The sequence below is a fragment of the Amphiura filiformis genome, chromosome 14 (genome assembly GCF_039555335.1).
Source record: "Amphiura filiformis chromosome 14, Afil_fr2py, whole genome shotgun sequence".
NCBI classification, from domain to species: Eukaryota; Metazoa; Echinodermata; class Ophiuroidea; order Amphilepidida; family Amphiuridae; genus Amphiura; species Amphiura filiformis.
The window spans coordinates 30,685,938-30,707,691 of NC_092641.1; the positions used below are offsets into that span (position 1 = coordinate 30,685,938).

The window sequence follows — 21,754 nt, forward strand, 5'->3', positions numbered from 1 at the left end:
ATGTAAATAGTAAATAGTTAAAGCAAATAAGCTGAGTGCAGTACAGGCCAATTATGCCTGATTAGCTACTACGAATCCTTCTGAATATACCTCGGCAGGAGAAGTGTATCTGATGGTCAGTGCATACCGTGATTGTGGTAAAGGGGCTAATGTAACACCTCGAATCAATTGTTGCCACTGGCTAAAAAATTGAATAAGTTCAATAGCCTGTGAAATTGTCAAGTTGTTAAAACGGACTTGAATTGTACTCCTAAAAGTATTTTGGTTGACGGGTACAATGGAGACTGAAAGGAGTGTTGGCTGAAAGTTTTCTGACCACACAGCTGGGATACTTATGTAAATACTCATGCCCAGGGAGATTCAGTAAGATTCTAAGAACTAACGATAATATGCAAAATGTGGAACATGTACAGATTTAAAAAAAATATATATAGACATGTAACAATAATTGATTGGAAGATGGGTAAAATCGGAAGGTGGAAAAGGGTAAATAATTATTATATAGATAATTTATTTAATTTTGATCTACAAACACAACGTCTGACCAATTATTATAGGTGATTAGACTATTATCGGACAAAATTGAGAACGTTACACCGTATTCAATAAAAAGTGAAAATGTATTTTGGTGGGTGTCGATATATTTAATGTTAAAAATATGACAACTATTGTTTCTCATTTCCTGAATTATTTGCAAATTTTGGTCGCCCGTTAGATTTTCGAATTTGATCTCGGCTAATATGCAGACAAGTTGTGTATTATGTGAAGATGGTTCTATTGAAACATAAATTATTGTTGGATTAAAGGGGGGTGGCCATGAGGGTGGGATTTGAATGTTAATGCTCATAGCCAATCATTGTGTATTAATGGACGAAATTTGAGTGTGATAAGCAAATTGGAGACTGTGCTGGGGATTAGATCCTGAGTGAGCTACGGGGTGCACCAATGGCCAATTAAAAATGTATTTGGGTTTTGTAGTATTGCTTCTAAAATAAGGTGACAGTGAGAATGGTCTTGTAATTCGTTAAAAACGGCACCAACGACAACGGTATACAATTCAGAAGCGGGGTTTTCGGAAATGGAATACAAAAGAATACGTTGCGGGGTGTACTGGGGTGGCCAAGCACGGGGGTAAATTAATGTAAATGACATGGAAGACTAAAGAAGGTGTATTTATGATAGTAGTGGTATAATTAATGAGATACAATATAAAATAAATATTACCTTATCTGGGAGGATTAGATATCACCACATATAAACACAAAATAAACATATAAATTGGAGTGAATACCACACTGAAAGTTCTTACAGGTTGAAGAATAACTCCGGGTAGGATTCCAATGAATAGTGAATAATCTGCACACGTAGTTGTCGACACAGTCCAGTAGAAAATTTCGTCTTCTGAAGAATATGCGACGGTGATCCGAAAGTCAAAATTGAATAGGCGATGAAATGATGCTGAATTAAAATCTATAGTGATCCGGGGCGAACTGGAGCTAAAAGTTATCAAAATGGTGATGACATTATATTGTTCCGGTGGTAATCCACAGGTGAAGTGTAAAACATGTCCAAAAGTTATAGCGATGAAAAATATGAGCGTTGATGCGTCGAGGTCCAAAAGTTAAAGCAAATGATGAAACAATAAAGTGACGAAATGGAGACTTCCTTCGGGGCAAATGGTGATGAAAATAAAAGTGATGGTCGAGATGCGCCGGTAATCCAAAAGTTAAATCAGACGATAAAATGAAGAATTGCAAGTATCAAAATGTCCACGGCAGGGTAAAGGCTGACTGAACTGGTTAAACTTCTGTTTCCTGCTCTCCTCCGTTGGCATAAATTAAAACTTGTGCTATGAGTTGCATAAAGTGTGCTTGCCTATAGCGAATTTCTGATTCTGTGATCCATCGGCTGATAAATGCTGTAGTAAGCATAAGAAATGCAAATGAGATGATGAGCATAAGCGCTAGGATAACCAGTGCTGCATCGGTGGCTAGGTGGTACTGATATGACATCAGGTCACAGTCCAAAACAGAGTAGTAGATGCTAGTAGATGCCAGTACATGTAGAGGCTACGGGACGATTGGTGTGGGAACCAGTGTAAATATTGAAGCTGTAGGTTGATTTACGATGACTATTTAAAACATGGTTAGTAGACGATATTAATACACGTAGGCGAACTCACACAGACATTTATAACAGTTCCAAGCCTCGGACAGCCAAACGGCCGTCTTTTATTTCTTCAGCAAGCCATCTTAATAGTATTCTTACACAGGTAGATAAATGTTGCTCCGTAAAAGAACTGACCAAGATCTGGGGAGACAACTCCCCTTATATAGTTTTTGCCCGCATTCCTTTCCAGAACCTATTGTTCTGGTCAGGATGCGGGTGTGAATTGTCTTGGGGGCTTTTGGTATTATTAATGGTTTTTAAGAGAAAATACAATAGAAATGAGGATCATGTTTTGACAACCCGATTGTGTTGTCCAAACATGATCGCAATAATTACAAAGGGGGATGAGGTAAGTCACAAGACTGTGTTTGTATAACTGAACTCGTTTATACAAACACAGCCTTGAGTAAACTAAAGAGAGTAATTAAATGGGGTAACTTCGGCAGGATAAGAGACATTATGTTTACTTTAACACTTAAAGATCCTGGCGATTGAGACTTAATGTCTGTTAAGTGATGGGTGTTGGTAGGTATTGTTGACATAAAACATGTTAACATATTAATAATATTTGGATAGTCACTCGTTATGGGATTAGGTAATAATACTATTTTGGTAGGTTTGTACCTCTTACACTTTCCACACTTTTAGGCATCTTCAGCCCATTTGGGGACTTTTTAAAATCTAAATTTACACATTACAAAAAAAGTCTGTCCACAAAAGTACAAACCAAATCTGTGGCATCGGGGGTCGATGCTTTGCGTCACACGCGAGCGCGACGCGACTCATAAAGAGCGTGGTGCACAAATCGCGCAGCAGTTGGCGCGCCAAGAAGCATTGCACTGAAATATCTATTCTCATACCTCCAGTTTCCGAGGTCTATTTACTTTGTACTTCTATGTGGACAGACTATATTTCAGGCATTTTTTTCCACAAACTGGTTTAATTTTAAGCTTCATATAAATAACTCGTTATGTTTCCTATTCACGCGCGCACATAGGTCTTCCATATCTAGGTATATCAAATACCAAGATTTGGAAGCATAGAAAGTGGGTCGGTTTTTGCCGTGTGCTTAGTCAGGCTGTAGCCATTTCATAGATAATTATTAAACATCTTTGTAAAGGGGATAACTTTCTGCATCAAAATTAAAAATAAAATATATTTCTTTCTTATTTTGTTTTCTCTTTCAGTGACTTTCTTTCAATTTAATTCCACAAACCAGTCCTTCAAGTTGTCTATTTTGCCTGCTTTTTGGATGTTTTTTGTATAATAGGCCGATATATTAAACAGTTTTGAACTGATTTTCTTTCCTTCATTTGTTTTTTTTTCTTCCTTTCTTTTCATATAAAATCGGGCTAATTATCTGTTTGAAGGCAGAATGAATAGGAAAACCATGTTTGTGTCTTTCTTCATTCATTTCGAAGGTCTATAAACATTAACCCTCATACTCAAACATGTTTCACATTTAAACATGTTTACAAAGTGATGACAAGAGTGCGATAATATAGGGGCATTGATTTAATTTTAAACTATAGCTTTTAGCCTTTTATACAATAACATGCACATCATATACTTCTAGCAAACACCTACAATGTAAATCCAAACGTTTAGGTTTTAAGCACTTATTTAATCACCCCAGATATGAAGGTGTAACACTTTTAAAACACAAATGTGTTTATTTCGTCCATGGTGTGTTTACAACCTACACACTCTGCGTAATGGATAAACACATTTAGTGTTGCAGTATTAAACATGTTTAATATCACGAACACTGCACTCAGACACAAATAGACACTAAACCAAACATTCTGTTTAAGTTATCAACACTTTGTTTATTAAAATAAACACACATTGCATTTATTAATTAAACACATGTACATGTAAGTGTTTATCAGGCTGTAACAATTTTTAAACACAGCAAGGTATTTACTTTACCAATACTAAACACAATGTTGAAAATACAGTTGAAATTAAACACATGTACAAAGTACACACATTGGTGTATATGGTCAATTCCAGCCAAAGCGGGACAAAATTCTCTCTGGGGGCCATTTTGAAAATGTTTTCCTTTTCAATTCTAGACTTATCAAATGAGACGACCATATCTAGTGAATCATCAGGTGGAAGTGCCATCGGATTGAAAAATAACTTTTCTTGCTAGACCAAATAAAGTGTTAAATGCGCATATGCATGTTACCCACTTAATTCAAGCCTTTTTCACCTGTTGTACGCCATAAAATTTCACTTTCTTTAATATCTTTCAATATTTTATGTGTGACTCATATACACTAGAAATCGGTGAAGACTTGAACGTAAAATAGAATTTATTACATATATCTACAGAGAAATATTTTGGTTATTACAAATTTTAAGAAAGAACCAGGTGTACAGTTAAGATTGTGTCAATTCTTGAACTCTTTCCAAAGTGGCTGTCATTTAACATTACTGTATTATTTGAAAGATTAGAATAAATGCTTCATATAAATATAAAGTTAGATTTTGTATCTCGTCGCAGGATGAGGATCTCGGATGGATTCGTGGGTAACAGCGTCTGGAAAATAGCAATTCCTATTAATTTTTTTAAATAAAAATAAAAAACACTTTTCCGTATGTCAATAATTCAGGCTGCAATGGCACTAAAATGAATTTTAATCAAAATACAAACTACATGGAATATTTAGAATGGATCATTATGGCATTTTGGGTATAAAAATGTTGAGAATAATGAAGTTGCCAAATTCAAATAGACAGAGCAAACAGTTTTATATTATTATTTTAGTAAAATCATTCCATATTTTCATGCAGCAATATTCTATTAACTCGTGTTTGAGAGTTCCTATGAACTAAAAACACTATCAATACATTGTTAACTATAATTTAAGTAGGGATTCGTGGGTAACTAAAATGTTCGTGGGTAACACATATTTGAAGGTATGTATTGGTAAGCGGCAAAATAGAAAATATTACAGAAGGTTGGAAACCATCATGCGGTTATTCCTCCATTGTGTTTCAATGATTCACGTTTCTCTAACCAATTGCATTTACCCAAAAAATGGTAATTTAGGATAATCAATCAAAACTTCATGATACAACTTCAGTATACCTTCAAGAGGACGCTATTAAACAGGACTGTTTTGGAACCTATTTCGCATGTTTTCAAAATGTTAAGATGCATAAGAAACATATAATTTACTGAGTAAATCCTTGGATTCGTGGGTAACGCCTTGAATTGTGGGTAAAGCTATAAGTACTATAGTACCGTTTGGGGTTTGCGTTTCTTAGGTGCATAAACTTTAAGTACTGTAAAAATTATAGCATACCCATGGCTTGAATATGTGCTGATTTAAACTTAAAATAAACAATCTCCTTGTTTTTCAAGGTTAGCATCTATTCGGGATTCGTGGGTTACAAAAGTTTAAACCGTCTTAGATTCTTTTTTAAAGCGGTGAACGTATTATTACGATTTACAAGTTTAAGCGCTTGTCAAACTAAATTCAGTGTCCAAAGTCATTAAATGTTAATTTAAGTTATGGCAATTATATTTGCTGGACTCGTGGGTAACAGTTGATACGTGGGTAACGTCAAATTTGATTTTATGGAATTTTATGGGTAAAACGTATTTGCATAAAATAATCACTTGGACCTCAGAATTATAGAACGAAACTTCGTTTCATGATATAGTCATTTATGGCATATTCACTTAACATTTTTCAGAACGATCATTTTATTTTTGATACTCGGGTAACAAAATTATTAGCCAAATTGACTTAATGGCCTCTAGAGTCCACAAACTTTGGTGGAATTCAATCGTTTTACATATGATGAGAGATCATGCAAACGTCTTTCTAACGGTAATAATTTCATTTTGATTGAAGGACATTCAATGACATATATGGTGCTTTATCTTTGAATTAAGTGGGTAACGCCAATTCATTTAAGCCATCATAACTTGTCCCCTGGTATGACTTGCTAGTAAAGGCCTATATGCACAAAGATAGCACATTTTACGTGACATGATATGCTCCATCAATAACGTAATTTCCTTTATTAATGACATTTTAAAGTGGAAAGTTAACATAGAGAGAATTTTGTCCCGCTTTCGCTGGAATTGACCATATACTCTAAACACTTTAAATGTTTAGCTATTTCAGTATCAACGTTCATTGAAAAAAATGTTTGACTTATTTAAACACATTTTTTTTTTCTATATGACTTATTAAACATTTTAATACAAATACATAAAATTGATGGATGATATAAACACAAATGTTTAGCAATTTACACATTGTTTACCTTCTAAACATGTTACAGAGTGATAAATGAATGTGTTTAATTGCTAAACAGTTTTTATGTTTTGGCAAGTCTACCTCTCAGAAATACTGTAATTGTGAGTTGCCAAAACTTCTTAATTATTCATGCAAGCTATAGTAAATATATAAATATCTCACAAAAGTAACTACCCCTCCCTTAAATAACAGCCATTACTCAAAAATGGGCAATTGTATTACAAATCTGTAAAATGTGTTTATTTCTGCGCATTTTAACACCTCATTTGTAGCAATTATCTAAATATTGACGTCATGGCATACATTTAAATCAATGTAACCCAAGATTTGAAAGTTGCAGTAAATTCTTTTGATTTGTATTCAATATAATGGATGGAAATCTCTGTAAAGATATCCCAGAGTGTTTTTGCATTGTTGTTTTTACAAGTGCAATTTTCAAATCTGGACCTCACTACATTAAATTGACCTGTGTTTAATTGAATACCCGAGTGGAAGAAGGACTCAACTCCATTTTACCAAAATGAGTTTATCATATCTTAGAAGACCTGTACCGTTGTCATTGCAACATATATCATTTTGAAGGTATGTTATAATGTAAACTGGCCTCAAAAAGAAACTTATAATTTTTCACATGGTCATATCTTAAAATCCTCTCCATAAAAAAAAAAAAAATTGCATACAGGATTACTTCAATACTCTACTCTAAACACATGTCAGTAACCAAGCAGTTCTTCAACTGACACAACAGCAAAATGCACTGACATGGAATACCTTTCTGGACCAAAATTCACATCCCAACAGATTTCCTTTGTTGGGTTCCAATTATTTGCCTTAAAACTTTTCCAAATAGTGTGTTTTTTGTTAGTATCTCAAAAAAAGTGTTGATGGAGTTGGGCTCTTCTTCCACTCAGGTATTCAGTTGTTTTCTGGGCTATCGTATCAAATGAGGTGTTAAAATGCACAGAAATAAATTCTGCTTCCAACGTATTTTACAGATTTGTAATTCAATAGCCTGTTTTTAATAATGGCCATTATTTAAGGGGGGTTAGTTGTTTTCTTTAAGATGTTTACAATTGAAATGTAAATGGAGAAGTAATCCAAAAATACTGGGGGGTAAAAACATTGATTTTGAGACCATAAAACATCAGACTTTTATAGTTTATATACCGGTATAGGCTCAATTATATAGTTTTCAAAAACACTGGAAACTCAAAATTTGTTTTTGGTACACTTTTTGAAATCTAGAAACTTCTAAAAATATATCTTGCATGAACAGTTAAGTTACAAAAAAAAAACCCAGTATATCTTAAGGTTAACACAGCCTAAATGTCTGACATGAAATTTTGAATCCATTTGAAACTGTTCTGTAATTATTGGTAATTGTCACTTAAATCAACCATTGGTGGGATGAATGTTAGACAGTCGGGTACATGCAGGACACAATCACCCCATTAAAAAAGTATGACATTGTTCATGATGTTCAATTTGTTCTTCCATAGCCCAGTGCAATCTTTGCCTACAATACTTTTAAATACCACATGCTTTGTGTGCAATTGACTAATAAAAGTAGAAAATTGTATCTTGATTTAGGACTAAAAATAATGAGAACCCATTTTTGTTGTTGTTGAGGAATTTATCATCATGCAAAGTTTTGGTTTCTCAATATTATAACCCTAAATAATAGGTAATTTTCAGTGACGTTTTCTTAGTCAGGTGACACAAAGCATGCAAAATTTGTATATTTTACACTACACATATTTCAGGCAAAAATGCACACAAGGCTATTCAAGTTCAATGTTGATTTTTTTCAGAGGGTTATCACTCCCCTGTCCCCAGCAGTACACAACAGGTTACAGGTACTCAAATTGAAACACATAAAACAAGATATCAAGTTGACAATTTAAATATAGTCAACTGGACTTACTATTTTTGTCTAGATTTCCAGTTGACTAGATTTAAATTATTTGATATTTTTATACCTGGATAACTGAGAATATACACAAATACATTTACAAGGCAATCAGTTGGAGAAAGGCACCTGCAGAGCTATCCATACACTGTATGTTCACACTATCTCCTACAATGTAGTTGGTTTCGTTGAATATTACAAGATGAGGCAGCTCACCACTCTTCAATGCAGCGTTGATATTTGACACATCCTGTCATAAAAACACAAAAGGAATCATTATAATTCATGTGTAGCCTAAATATTTAAAACCAGGTTATAGGAATTAAATCAGCGCTCGAAATAAAGCGCGTCCTTGCGTCAAGTACCCATGAAAGTAGGCGCGGACCCAAAATTTCCTACGGTATGCGGGTCCGCGTGACCCGTAAAAATTGAACCAAGCAAAGAGCAGAAAATCCTAGTTTTTTGTTCCACAGGAAAATCTGGTTCACGTGATACATCCCTCTCCCTGGGGTACACTTCATTTTTCTTTCCTTCAAGTTTTCAACCCGGTTTTCAATTTTCTACAATATACATACTGTGATCGCCGTAGCTAATTCTCTCTCTTGAAATTTAAAAGGCAAGGGTCCGGGGTCGGACCCTTGAAAATTGGTGAGGACCCTTGAAATTTCAAAGGCAAGGGTCCGGAGGACCCTTGGATTTTTCTTCTTATTTCGAGGCCTGAATTAAATAAATCTCGTTTTTTATTATCTTGCAACATTATATTTTAAATATTAATTGATTAACTTTTAAGTCTTAAAAGACTTCAGAGCAAAAGATATTAACTTGTACAGTGGGAGGATAGAGTGGGCAAAGAAAAGGGAAGGAGAGAAGAGAGGAGAGCAAAGGACACCTGATTCACAGTTTGGTCCATGTCTAAGTTATCAAAAGTTCAAGTCACTTTCTGATTTGACATGTGCATCTAGATAGTTTTGTTTTGTTTGTTTTATTTCTTCTTTTGCCTGGATTACTCATTCAGTGGATGTTTTAAGGTATCATATGTTCTTCCATGAGGCACAGGGGTCACATTAAAATAGTAACACTTTATTGGAGAATTTTATAGTAACACTTTAGTGAAGAACTATTGCATAGCAAATAACTAGCTAAAAAAACCTCAATATGGTATTAATTTTAGGGATTTTGCCCATTTTATACTAAATATATTATATATTGTTATACAAAAAATTCTCGGACAAGCAGCAGTTAGCATCTTGCATGATTGTCGTGCTCTGCGTGGATTCAACTTGTATGATGCGACGCATACATGCGCATTTATCGTGCATATTTTACAGTGTATTTTGTGTGTATCACACAAAATTGCATTTAACTGTACATGCACTGTTTGAGATTTTTTTTGTTTCAGTCAGCAGTACAAAAAATGCACACAATTCACAGAAGTTCACTTGAAACAAGGGAATATGGTATGTGATACCAGGTGTACTAACCTCTTTGATGATGATAATAGACTTTGTCTTGTCTCCCTTTCCCGATCCAATATAATGCGGAACACTTCTCCATAGCTTGTATGGCACATATCATCTGTCAATAAAAAAAAAAGAAATTTAGAATGTTTACCTTTACCTTAAGTCTTCTTAAATTTAATAACTATATGAATACAATCATCAACCAATTCAAGACATTGGTGCAAATGCTCAATTTTGTTGCTAAATTGAGTTAGGCATGGTTTTGTATAAGGTTGGTGAGCTATAATACACGCATTGTTGGCACTTATAGAATGAAATAGCAATTTTCTTTGTTTTACCTCATTTGTTTGGCATAATAATTAATTCATCATAAATGTGACTTGTTTTCTGGTATTTTCAGTGACAAAGCCAGCTCAAGCAGTACCGGTACTTGTGTCCTTCAGTTTGTTCATTCGTTTGTACATTCACACTTGCACTGGAAGGTAACCCTTTAGCGTTTGTGCAGGGTCTCCTTAAAATGTCTTGCTATAATTTGGAATTTACACACATTACGGTAGTGAATTAAATCCAAATATTTGTGGATTAATTGAAAAATTAAATAACATCATGTTTAGTTCTGTATTACTTATTGACAGTGTAAAAGGTTTTTTCAAAATATTGTACAATTACGAAAAATATGACTTTAAGGGCAGAGTAATGGAAGAGAACATGCCCTTTTCCAGCTTCATTATTTCCCAAGTTTAAGTCCAAAGTATATAAAACTTTTGGAATGGAAACAAAAGTCGGGAAGCATTATAGTAAGATCAGATTTAAACAATTTAAATGTTTAGTTTTTGAAGTTCACAACATTGATTTTGAAAATGACCAGACATACAAAATTACAATTTTATATTTTCAGCAAAATTAATACAGAAATAGATCAGCTGAGAAACAATGAAAAGGTCAAACTAAAAAGCCACTAAAAAACTGAATATGACAAAATGTATTTTAGAAATCATTAACATGTATTATACACATTTAAGTGTTTATTACATTATCAGTTCAGAATATTTTAGATTATAAATTTGATGTCTGTTCTGATAATATAATATATATGCATGTAAGTTTGATGCCTACATTATACAGTATAACTGTATTTTTGAGGTATATCGCATTTGTGATTTGTCTTGAAATTTATTGGGGCAACATAACATTGTTAAAAATACAAGTGTTTCCTGCTACATAATCGGTTGTCTGTGATTTTCAAACCTTTTTGAATATGTGAAAAATTACACTTGTATTTCCACTTCTTTTATTATCCTGTCGGAATGACTTGTATACAACATAATATGGGAAGGTGATTTACATCTGACAATGTCATTCAGGCAGGATAATAAATGAAGAAACTGCAAAAAAACCACCGAAATACTGGTACCGATAATATGTATTTACCATGGCCACACAAACATGTAAATATAGCTCCTTGGTTGCCTCATGTTGGACTCTTGAAGAGAAGCTTCTTCACAATAACATCTATAGGTGCTGAGAAGGTGTCCAGTAGAAGAATCACAGTCTGCGACAACACATGTATAAGTAGGCCCTTCATAGTAGTGTTTTGACTGCTGTACACAGTAGATGCATCATATAACCGGCAAGTCTGCAAAAGACAACATAACAAGAATAAATTAGTACTGTATTTTCTTGCCAAGCAAACTGCTGTGTAAAATCACCACTGAACAATAAATAATAATATTATTAGTTATTAGGTGAAGCGGAGGTATGATGGAAATTATCGTGCGCGATGTGTCATGCTGGGTGAAGCCGAAGGCTGAACCCAGTATGACACTGAGCGCACGATAATTTCCCTGCACTTCAAACCGACGCCAGATACAGGTTATGCATTTTACGCTACCGGTTTACGCTGATTCGCCTTTATACGCTTACCTCGCCATACACGCGTATCGGCCTTGCGAAATACGCTCTCACTGACTAGATATAAAGCGTAAAATACGCACTCACTGACAAGATACGAAAATATATTAGGTTAGCGGTGTTCTTTGATGTTTACCTTAGTGGTATGATAAAAACAAACACCCACTTGTTGTGTCGCGATCGGCTGCGGTGTGAGTGGTGTCATGCTTCAGTGAATCCGACTCGATTTTGAATGCAATGATCTCTACTCTCTAGCCTCAAATGTGAACCTAATTGGTGAGCAAATTTGTGACTAGACTTCTCGAGCAAGTTCAGAATGGCAAATTTCAGAAGAAAGCATCATTTGAATAATTACATTTTTTTGTACACAGAAATATCATTTTATTTATATTGAAGATTTAAGCTTGCACTGATCATGACTATAAAACCGGGAGCCTGTAAAAGGAAGTAAAGCTCACACATTTTCTTTGTCAGGGTTCTTTGTGTACAATGTAGTGTGATACTGATACCGTACTTCAATGTAAATGACAAATTATTACAGGCACGATACACTTTTCTTGTTTTAAGCTGTCTGCAAAAGTAACGAGCTTTGGGGCGAGTTTTACAAATTACAATAATTATTTAATTTCTTGGTCGGCATGTCGTCACTCACGATCATAGATCGCTTCATCTCATTGGTTGTTTTTGCCAGGGTTTAGCTGTTCCATCTTGCGCCCTCGGACACAACAAAATTGCTAAATTTATATTTAATTATATTATTTTAATTTTGGATTTTCTCCTTTAAAAATAACTTTTAATGACTTTTACTTGCTACTTTCTAACATGAATCATATATCAACAATAATGATGAATAAACAAACAGCATAACTGCACTTAATATAGGCCTACTATGTGTAAAAGTAAGCATATTAATAAAATAATTAAATGCCGACTCCCGTCAAAACGGGTTGATAATTAGTTGTGATAGGCCTACTAAATAAAGAAAATAATAGATAATTAATAATTAAAAGTCACCTTGTCCTATTTTTAAAATCATGAACAGTAAACTCAGAATCAATTGTGAAGGGCCTAAGCATTAAAGGAGTATTTCGATTTCGTGATCCTAGCATCCTCTTTTACGACATTTTCCAGTAGATATCCATGAAAAAGCTTATTCCCAAAATTTCAGTTGATTCGATTATGCATGATTATGTGTATATACTGCTCCATAGACAATGTGTTGTAATTTTGTTCTGGAATACCAGAACGAAATTCAAATTTCAAGATATCTTTGCTAAACGAATTAATCTGCAAGAAATATTTTGTACATAATAAACATAAATGTAACCAGAGGTTTCCAGTGATATATAAATCTCAACTTTTTTGAGAAAAGTTGGGGATGATGCTGTGCTGGGGATCACACAGCCTCATTTTGTGATCCACGTACAGCCTCATCCCCACTTCTCTCAAAAAAGTTGAGATTTTTATACCACTGGATACCTCTGGCTACATAATGTTTATGTACCGAATATTTCTTGCAGATTAATTCGTTTATAGCCAAAATATTAAATTCTCGATCATGAGAGCCAACTTGGGTACGCACAGTCATTTGCGCTTGAAAGCGTACTACATAAATACCGGCGCTTACGGGCGCAAACACAGCTTTTGAGAATTGACCAATCACACGATCGTTGCTAAGCAAGGTCAAGATTCGGTCATGCAGGTCGCAGCGATCGTGTTATTCTATGAAAAGTACGCTGACACAGAAGGTACATCCTCTCATGATCGAGAAATTGTTATTTTGGCTATAGCAAAAATATCGCCAAATTTGAATTTCGTTCTGGTAACCAGAACGAAATTACAACAGTGGCCTATGGCTATGCCATGAGCAGTGTATACACATAATCATGTTTAACTCGCAAACGCAAAATCGGAATCAACAAAACTTTTGGGAATAAGCTTTTTTCGTGGATATCTACTGAAAAATATCATAACTTAGAAGATGCTAGGCTAGCACTCAGGATCACGAAATGAAGTGTTATTGTAAAAAAAAAAGCGCAGTGATTTATAGTGCGCTACGCACAGGCACAACGCCTAGACGTTGATCCACAAGCCTCAGCACACTTTACAGGTTGTCGCTGACCACTATGGCCCCACATCATTCCATTCATTGTAAAAATTAAAGAAAGATATTAAAAGTTGATATTTAATTGTTCGATATGGGATAACAATTTTACTGTTTGGGTTCACTTTGCATAATTATTTATGAATTAGTACTCAATTAGATCATAAAAATATTGGAACTTACGTCGTCGTTGGGTTCTCATCGGCAGAGCATTGGCCATTGGCATTGCAGAGTGAGTCAGTCATTCAGTAAGCTTACAACATGTACAAGTTACATGCTGCGGCCTCCTAGGCTTTGGTTGTTGAAACACGGAACTTGCGATAAAGAAACCGCATTCTTTTTCTTCCCTTTTGACAATAGTACTACACCGTCCGTGATCATGATACAATTTAATTTTACCTGGTAACTTCGGCTTGAGGAGTAATTATAAATTGATAATTATGATATTTTTTAAATTTGAACTTTAAAAATACGGAAATCGTCTCGTTGTTTTCATAAATGCAGCTCGTATGAATTGTCGCCAGGGCGCACACCACTAAATAATCTTCCCATTGAAACGCGTGTAAAAACACCGGGTTTCTTTGCTCAATTTGAGGCCTTTTGGGCTCGTTTAAAAAAATTTTATGATGACCAGTCGATTGCAAATCGATGAAAGTTTAACATATGTTTCAATGTATGGGGTTCTTCCATCTCGTTTTCCCGCTAGGAGGCCGCGAACAGCGCCCTCACTGTTTTTGACATGCTCTCAAGACTGCAAACCCGATTCTGCCATTTTTCAATTCGCGGACCTATTTTCTAAATAATTATAAAAATGCGACTTTTTTGGCGACTCAAATTTATGTATAGGCTTTACACTTTTATTTAAGCTATAATTCGCCACTCTTTCTGCATAATAAGTTTAAAGCCAGCCCAAAATACCTCAAAAAGTTTCTGTAATTTACCGGAACTCATTAGGGTTACACAAATGGCGCATTGATTTAGTGGTGTGCCCCCGCCAGATATGGTGAGGGCGCTATCACTCTCATTTGGCAGAATTCCTCGATTTGAGAGTAACTCTCAAACGAGCTATTTTATGGATTTGAGAGACTCTCATATTGGACAATTCTTCGATCTGTGAGTACTCTCAAATGAGGGTTTTCCTGGATTTGAGAGACTCTCAAACTGGACATTTCATCGATTTGAGTGCTCTCAAAGCAACTCTCAGATCGAGGAATTCCTTTGCTCACATAACTCGTAATTTGCTCGATTATGGTGCCGGTGTCTATAGAGCTCCTGCATTGATTAAACATGGGTAGGCCTAATATTAAAATTGAAATATCTCAAGAACCGAATACGTATGACGCTGAAACAAACTTTGAAATAAAGCTTTTACATTTCTCTATCTGTTTTCTTTCATTTTGGTGTTTGTCGGATTCGTGTGATTTCGCCATCAACTGCAGATAGCTCACATTTAAATGCCCGTTTGTTGTCGTTTTTGTCTGTTGCGCTATCTTAAAAAAAGGGGGAAGAGTTAAAAATAGAGAAACAGGCAGATGCGGAAAGTGATGAGTCTGTAATATCGCTTTAAACTTTCTAATAGGGACTGATGTCTTAGAAAGAAAAAAACTCGCCGCTACATGATGAAGTAAACATTTTGAGAAAATAATGTAAAACATTAGGCCTACTTCTAGAGTAGAAAGATGCAATGAATCGGGAGGAGATTCTAAATGCTATCTTCAGTATAGGCCTATATGCCGTGCTATTAAAACAAAAAGGGGGGAAGAGGTAAAAATAGAGAAACAGGCAGATGATAATCTCTGCTTTATAAGTGCGGTTTAATATTTTGGTCAGCTTCGTCATTTTTACATTTCTTCATAGCTCTGCAGTCGGCCTAATGCCGATTTTTCTCTGAGCGCGCAAACCCGTTCAATGCAGTTTTGCCGTTTCGCGCCGTATACTGAATCATCTTACTATAAATAGGGGAATGTTGTATCTATCTATGTGAGTCCATCAAAGGCTCCGTCAGTTTCGATCCAAATGTCGCCAAATTCATACGGGATATTGAGGAATATACCGAGACTCAAGGGAAGTTTATTTGGTTGAAAACGGTAGAATTGGCCTCAAAATCTGTAAAAAGCGGGTTTTTTGGGTAAAATAATAGCCCCCAGCTGTTGCTAAAGCGCGCCGTCGTTAGCCTGTCGGCGCGGCGCACACATCACTTGACGCGCACGCACAGGGGCGCATAGGCATATGCCAAGTTGCGTGTCAGATACCAGTGGACGCAACATAATACGGGGAAAAATATTTTAAAAAATTCAAAAAAAAGGAGAACCAAAATAGGTATGAATGAGGTTACAGGTAGGCCTACGGGACCAGGTTATGGTTTAAGTTACGGGATGGGATTTTATTAGGCATTACGAAGACTGCGAGAACAGAATTAAATAAATAACATGGAAACGGGAAATGGCAAGCTAAGCACGAAATATAAAAAATGGGAACAAAGTAATAGAAAAAGAAAAAAGAAAGCAGAAACGGAAATGTAAGAAATAATGAGAACGGGGTAAAATAAATAAATATATAAATAAATAAATAAATAAATAAATAAATAAATAAATAAATAAATAAATAAATAACATGGAAACATCTCAGTTTTTCATCTGTGTTAGCCTGAAGGTCATTTTTTGTGCCCATGAGCCTGCACAAAAACCTCTCACAGCCTGAACAACACTTTGATGTCCTAAGACGGATATGTATTGGTTTCAGCAAGATTTTCCTTCTGTTGTCACCTGTCCCCATAAGCATGGTTGTCTGAAGACCATGAACCGTGAGTCTTCGAAGATCAAGGACCATAACATCTGTTTCTGGAATCTGGAATCTGGAACAGAATCTGGAACAATCTTCCTTCATCCATTAGGTCGTCTCCCACAGTTACTACTTTCAAATGTAGCCTGAAAACCCATCTTTTAAACTATTGCTGATGTTGTTTCTTTTGCATGTTTTTGTTTTCTTGTAGTCTTTAGTAGTAGCGTAAGTTTTTTTGTAAAGTGCAATGATCATTTCTTTGAAATTGCGCTATAAAAAAAGCCGTTGTATGTATGTATGTATCTTGGGTCATGATATGGACATTCTTTCCAGCTTCAGAGATCTCTGCTGCATGTAGTATGATTAGAGTGTCTGCTTTCCTCTTGTGTACTAACACCTGTCGATGTCTGAACATCATTCATGTTGCTTTCAAAATAATGCAGATGTGTTACAGTGACTATGAAGGTTGCCGTGTCATCTTTGATAATTATGGAAGAGAAAACTCAATCAAAGATATAATCAGACGTCGCAAGTTAGGAGTCCAATCATCAGCGAGAGCCTACATTGTTGCTAACACAACCCCCATCCATGACTCATAGCTATTTTCGGCCAACAATGAAACTAAGGACACCCTCGCAATCTACCTGGCAAACAAAGTTTTGAAGCTGAAGATTCCAGTAGTCACTGTATATGTAACACGTCTGCATGTGAGACGCAACATGAATCATGTTCAGCCATCGACAGGTTTTAGTACACAAGAGCAAGCAGACACTCTAATCATGCAGCAGAGAATGTCCATATCATGACCCAAGATACAGGTGTTACGGTCCTTGCTCTTCGAAGACTAACGGTTCTTGGTCTTCAGACAATCATGTGTATGGGAACAGGTGACAACAGAAGGAAAATCTTGCTGAAACCAATACATATCCGTCTTGGGACATCAAAAGCAGGATGCGACACATGTGGACATATCAGAGGTATAGGCAAGAAGACTGCCTTCAATGCCTTCACTGAAGTAACACCTGAACCCGGCACCTGAAGAACTCACAGCACTGGGTCAACTTGGTGATGCAGAAATGCCATCTCAAAGTGTTGTTTCAGGCTGTGAGAGGTTTTTGTGCAGGCTCATGGGCACAAAAAATGACCTACAGGCCAACACAGTTGAACAACTGAGATGGAAACGCTTCAAGAGCCAACCAGGGGGGATTGATAAAATCCCTCCAACTTCTGGTGCGTGGCATCAACACATTCTGTGGGCGCATATGCAAGCATATATTTGGAGTCAAGACCATGTGGTAAATCCAAATATTCCAGACCCGTTCAAGCTAGGATGGTCGAGTGATGCAGATAACATTCCAGTACCTATCCTGTCAGACATTGCAATAGCTCCCGAGTCTGTTGTCGAGCTTGTTAGGTGCGGATGTGGAATAAGCAAATGCTCCAGAAGATGTTCCTGCAGACGACACAATCTGACTTGTACAGAAGCATGTGCTTATGGAGCAGATGAAGAGTGTACCAATACAGCTATGGTGATGGTGAAAATACTGATAACATAGATGATGACAACTAGGCGTTAAAATGCCTCAAGGTCAGCTCTATCATAAACGTCTAAAGTTGAATTACTATATTGAAATTTCAACTTTTTAAAACGCGATTTTCTGCATTTCATTGCATAAATGCTGACAAATTAGCTGAAAATCTTAGCCAATTTCAAGATACTTTAGTGGCCATTTTGAAAGGTGAAATACACCTATATTCTCCTTAAACAATGTTATTGCAAAAGATGTTTAGAATCATTTTCTTACCCATATCTGACAGAAATGAGATACATGTATTTTACTCTCAATGATAGTAATTGCCTAAAGCGGTATGCCATATTTTAATAAAAGGCGGCCATTTTGGATTTAGAGGCCATCTTGGATTGGAGAAAATGGACCAAAGTAAGTTTGTATTTCTCAGTGGATTCTCAGAAACATAAGTAGTGAATAAATCAGCAAAAAAGGAAAGAAATCAATGTCCTTATTGCTGGCAGACCATTTTAGACAAATTGGCGGCCATTTTGGATTTGGCAGCCATCTTGGATTCTAGAAAATGATCCTAATTATGTTCTTAATGGATTTGACAATCAAAAGTATAAATAATCAGTAAGAAAAATATGACTTTGTGCACTTTCGGGATAAATATGGCTTAAAAAAGGCTAAATATGGTGGCCATTTTGAATTTCAAAATGGCCGCCGAAGACACATTCGAAAAAATGGAACCAACTCAGGTTTTGTTCGTAGGGGTATTTAGAAGCTAAAAGCATTGGTTCCACTAATGTAGCAAATTTTGCACTGGGTTACGTAACACCATGTACTAAAACCTTTGACGAGCGCGACTACCGTAATGTTGCAAAGTCGGCGCTAACAACGCGTACGGCGCACAGTTCATTCATAAATTTTCACACGGCAACAACAGATCGCCTCAGCAGCCAATTAGAGACAAGTGCGTGCAACACAGTAAATACGCGATGTATCCTTACAATACGCGCTCGTCAAAAGTTTACTGCATTTTAGTATAGGCAATTTTTTTTTTTTTTTTTTTGCTTTTTTTTAAATTTTTTTTTTTTAAATATTATTATTATTATTATTATTATTATTTTCCTTGCTATCTTCTGAAGATAGCAATTTTGGTCAGCTTCGTCATTTTCACATTTCTTTATAGCTTTGCATTCGGCCTAGTGCCGATTTTCATACTAAAAGAAAATGTACATGTATGTGGGGAGACATGCCGTAATTTGCTCGATTCTGGTGCCGGTGTCTTTAGAGCTCCTACATTGATTTACATGGGTAATATTAAAATTGAAATATCTCAAGAACCGAATACCGTATGACGCTGAAACAAACTTTGAAATAAAGCTTTTACATTTCTCTATCTGTTTTATGTCATTTTGGTGTTTGTCGCATTCGTGTGATTTCGCTATCAACTGCAGATAGCTCACATTTAAATGCCCGTTGGTTGTCGTTTTTGTCTTTGCACTATTTTTTTTTTTTTTTTTAAGAGGTAAAAGTAGAGAAAGATTCATATGAGGAAAGTGATGTGTCTGTAATATCGCTTTAAACTTTCTAATAGGGACTGATGTCTTAGAAAGGAAAAACTCGCCGCTACATGATGAAGTAAACATTTTGAGAAAATAATGTAAAACATTACTTCTAGAGTAGAAAGATACAATGAATCGGGATGAGATTCTAAATGCTATCTTCAGTAGATAGGCTATAGCGAAAAAAATCCTAAAACGCGCACGGTTACTCTGCCCGAATTTTTTAAAAAATCGGCATTCGACCTACATGCCGCGCTATTAAAGCAAAAAGGGGAAGAGGTAAAAATAGAGAAACAGGCAGATGATAATCTCTGCTTTATAAGTGCCGTTTTAAATTTTGGTCAGCTTGGATTCTAGAAAATGATCCTAATTATGTTCTTAATGGATTTGACAATCAAAAGTATAAATAATCAGTAAGAAAAATATGACTTTGTGCACTTTCGGGATAAATATGGCTTAAAAAAGGCTAAATATGGTGGCCATTTTGAATTTCAAAATGGCCGCCGAAGACACATTCGAAAAAAATGGAACCAACTCAGGTTTTGTTCGTAGGGGTATTTAGAAGCTAAAAAGCATTGGTTCCACTAATGTAGCAAATTTTGCACTGGGTTACGTAACACCATGTACTAAAACCTTTGACGAGCGCGACTACCGTAATGTTGCAAAGTCGGCGCTAACAACGCGTACGGCGCACAGTTCATTCATAAATTTTCACACGGCAACAACAGATCGCCTCAGCAGCCAATTAGAGACAAGTGCGTGCAACACAGTAAATACGCGATGTATCCTTACAATACGCGCTCGTCAAAAGTTTACTGCATTTTAGTATAGGCAATTTTTTTTTTTTTTTGCTTTTTTTTAAATTTTATTTTTTTAAATATTATTATTATTATTATTATTATTATTTTCCTTGCTATCTTCTGAAGATATCAATTTTGGTCAGCTTCGTCATTTTCACATTTCTTTATAGCTTTGCATTCGGCCTAGTGCCGATTTTCATACTAAAAGAAAATGTACATGTATGTGGGGAGACATGCCGTAATTTGCTCGATTCTGGTGCCGGTGTCTTTAGAGCTCCTACATTGATTTACATGGGTAATATTAAAATTGAAATATCTCAAGAACCGAATACCGTATGACGCTGAAACAAACTTTGAAATAAAGCTTTTACATTTCTCTATCTGTTTTATGTCATTTTGGTGTTTGTCGGATTCGTGTGATTTCGCTATCAACTGCAGATAGCTCACATTTAAATGCCCGTTGGTTGTCGTTTTTGTCTTTGCACTATTTTTTTTAAAAGGGGGGAAGAGGTAAAAATAGAGAAAGAGGCAGATGCGGAAAGTGATGAGTCTGTAATATCGCTTTAAACTTTCTAATAGGGACTGATGTCTTAGAAAGGAAAAAACTCGCCGCTACATGATGAAGTAAACATTTTGAGAAAATAATGTAAAACATTACTTCTAGAGTAGAAAGATACAATGAATCGGGATGAGATTCTAAATGCTATCTTCAGTAGATAGGCTATAGAGAAAAAAATGCTAAAACGCGCACGGTTACTCTGCCCGAATTTTTAAAAAATCGGCATTCGACCTACATGCCGCGCTATTAAAGCAAAAAAGGGGAAGAGGTAAAATAGAGAAACAGGCAGATGATAATCTCTGCTTTATAAGTGCCGTTTTAAATTTTGGTCAGCTTCGTCATTTTTACATTTCTTTATAGCTCTGCAGTCGGCCTGAAGCCGATTTTTCTCTGAGCGAGCAACCCCGTTCAATGCAGTTCTGCCGTTTCGCGCCGTACTGAATCATCATCTACAACGCGTGCTAGGCATTTTTTTTAATTTTTTTTTATTTTTTAATATTATTATTATTATTATTTTGCTTGCTATCTCCTGAAGATAGCAATTTTGGTCAGCTTCGTCATGTTAACATTTCTTTATAACTTTGCATTCGGCCTAGTGCCGATTTTTATACTAAAAGAAAATTTGCAGCCTGGGGACCCTAGTTTCCAAACCGTAAGTGCGCCATCATAGACTGAGTCTGATTGAAAGTCACCTGATAG

The 21,754-nt window shown here is 35.7% G+C and overlaps 1 long non-coding RNA gene across 1 annotated transcript; it reads right to left on the reverse strand.

Annotated features, from left to right (window-relative positions):
* Positions 1–8,434: 8,434 nt before the first annotated feature.
* LOC140169002 (uncharacterized) lies at positions 8,435–14,288 on the reverse strand. Its single transcript, XR_011861314.1, has 4 exons — positions 14,020–14,288; positions 11,253–11,457; positions 9,843–9,936; positions 8,435–8,611 (listed from the first exon to the last, which is right to left on the reverse strand). It is a non-coding gene; the product is annotated as an uncharacterized lncRNA (long non-coding RNA).
* Positions 14,289–21,754: the final 7,466 nt, after the last annotated feature.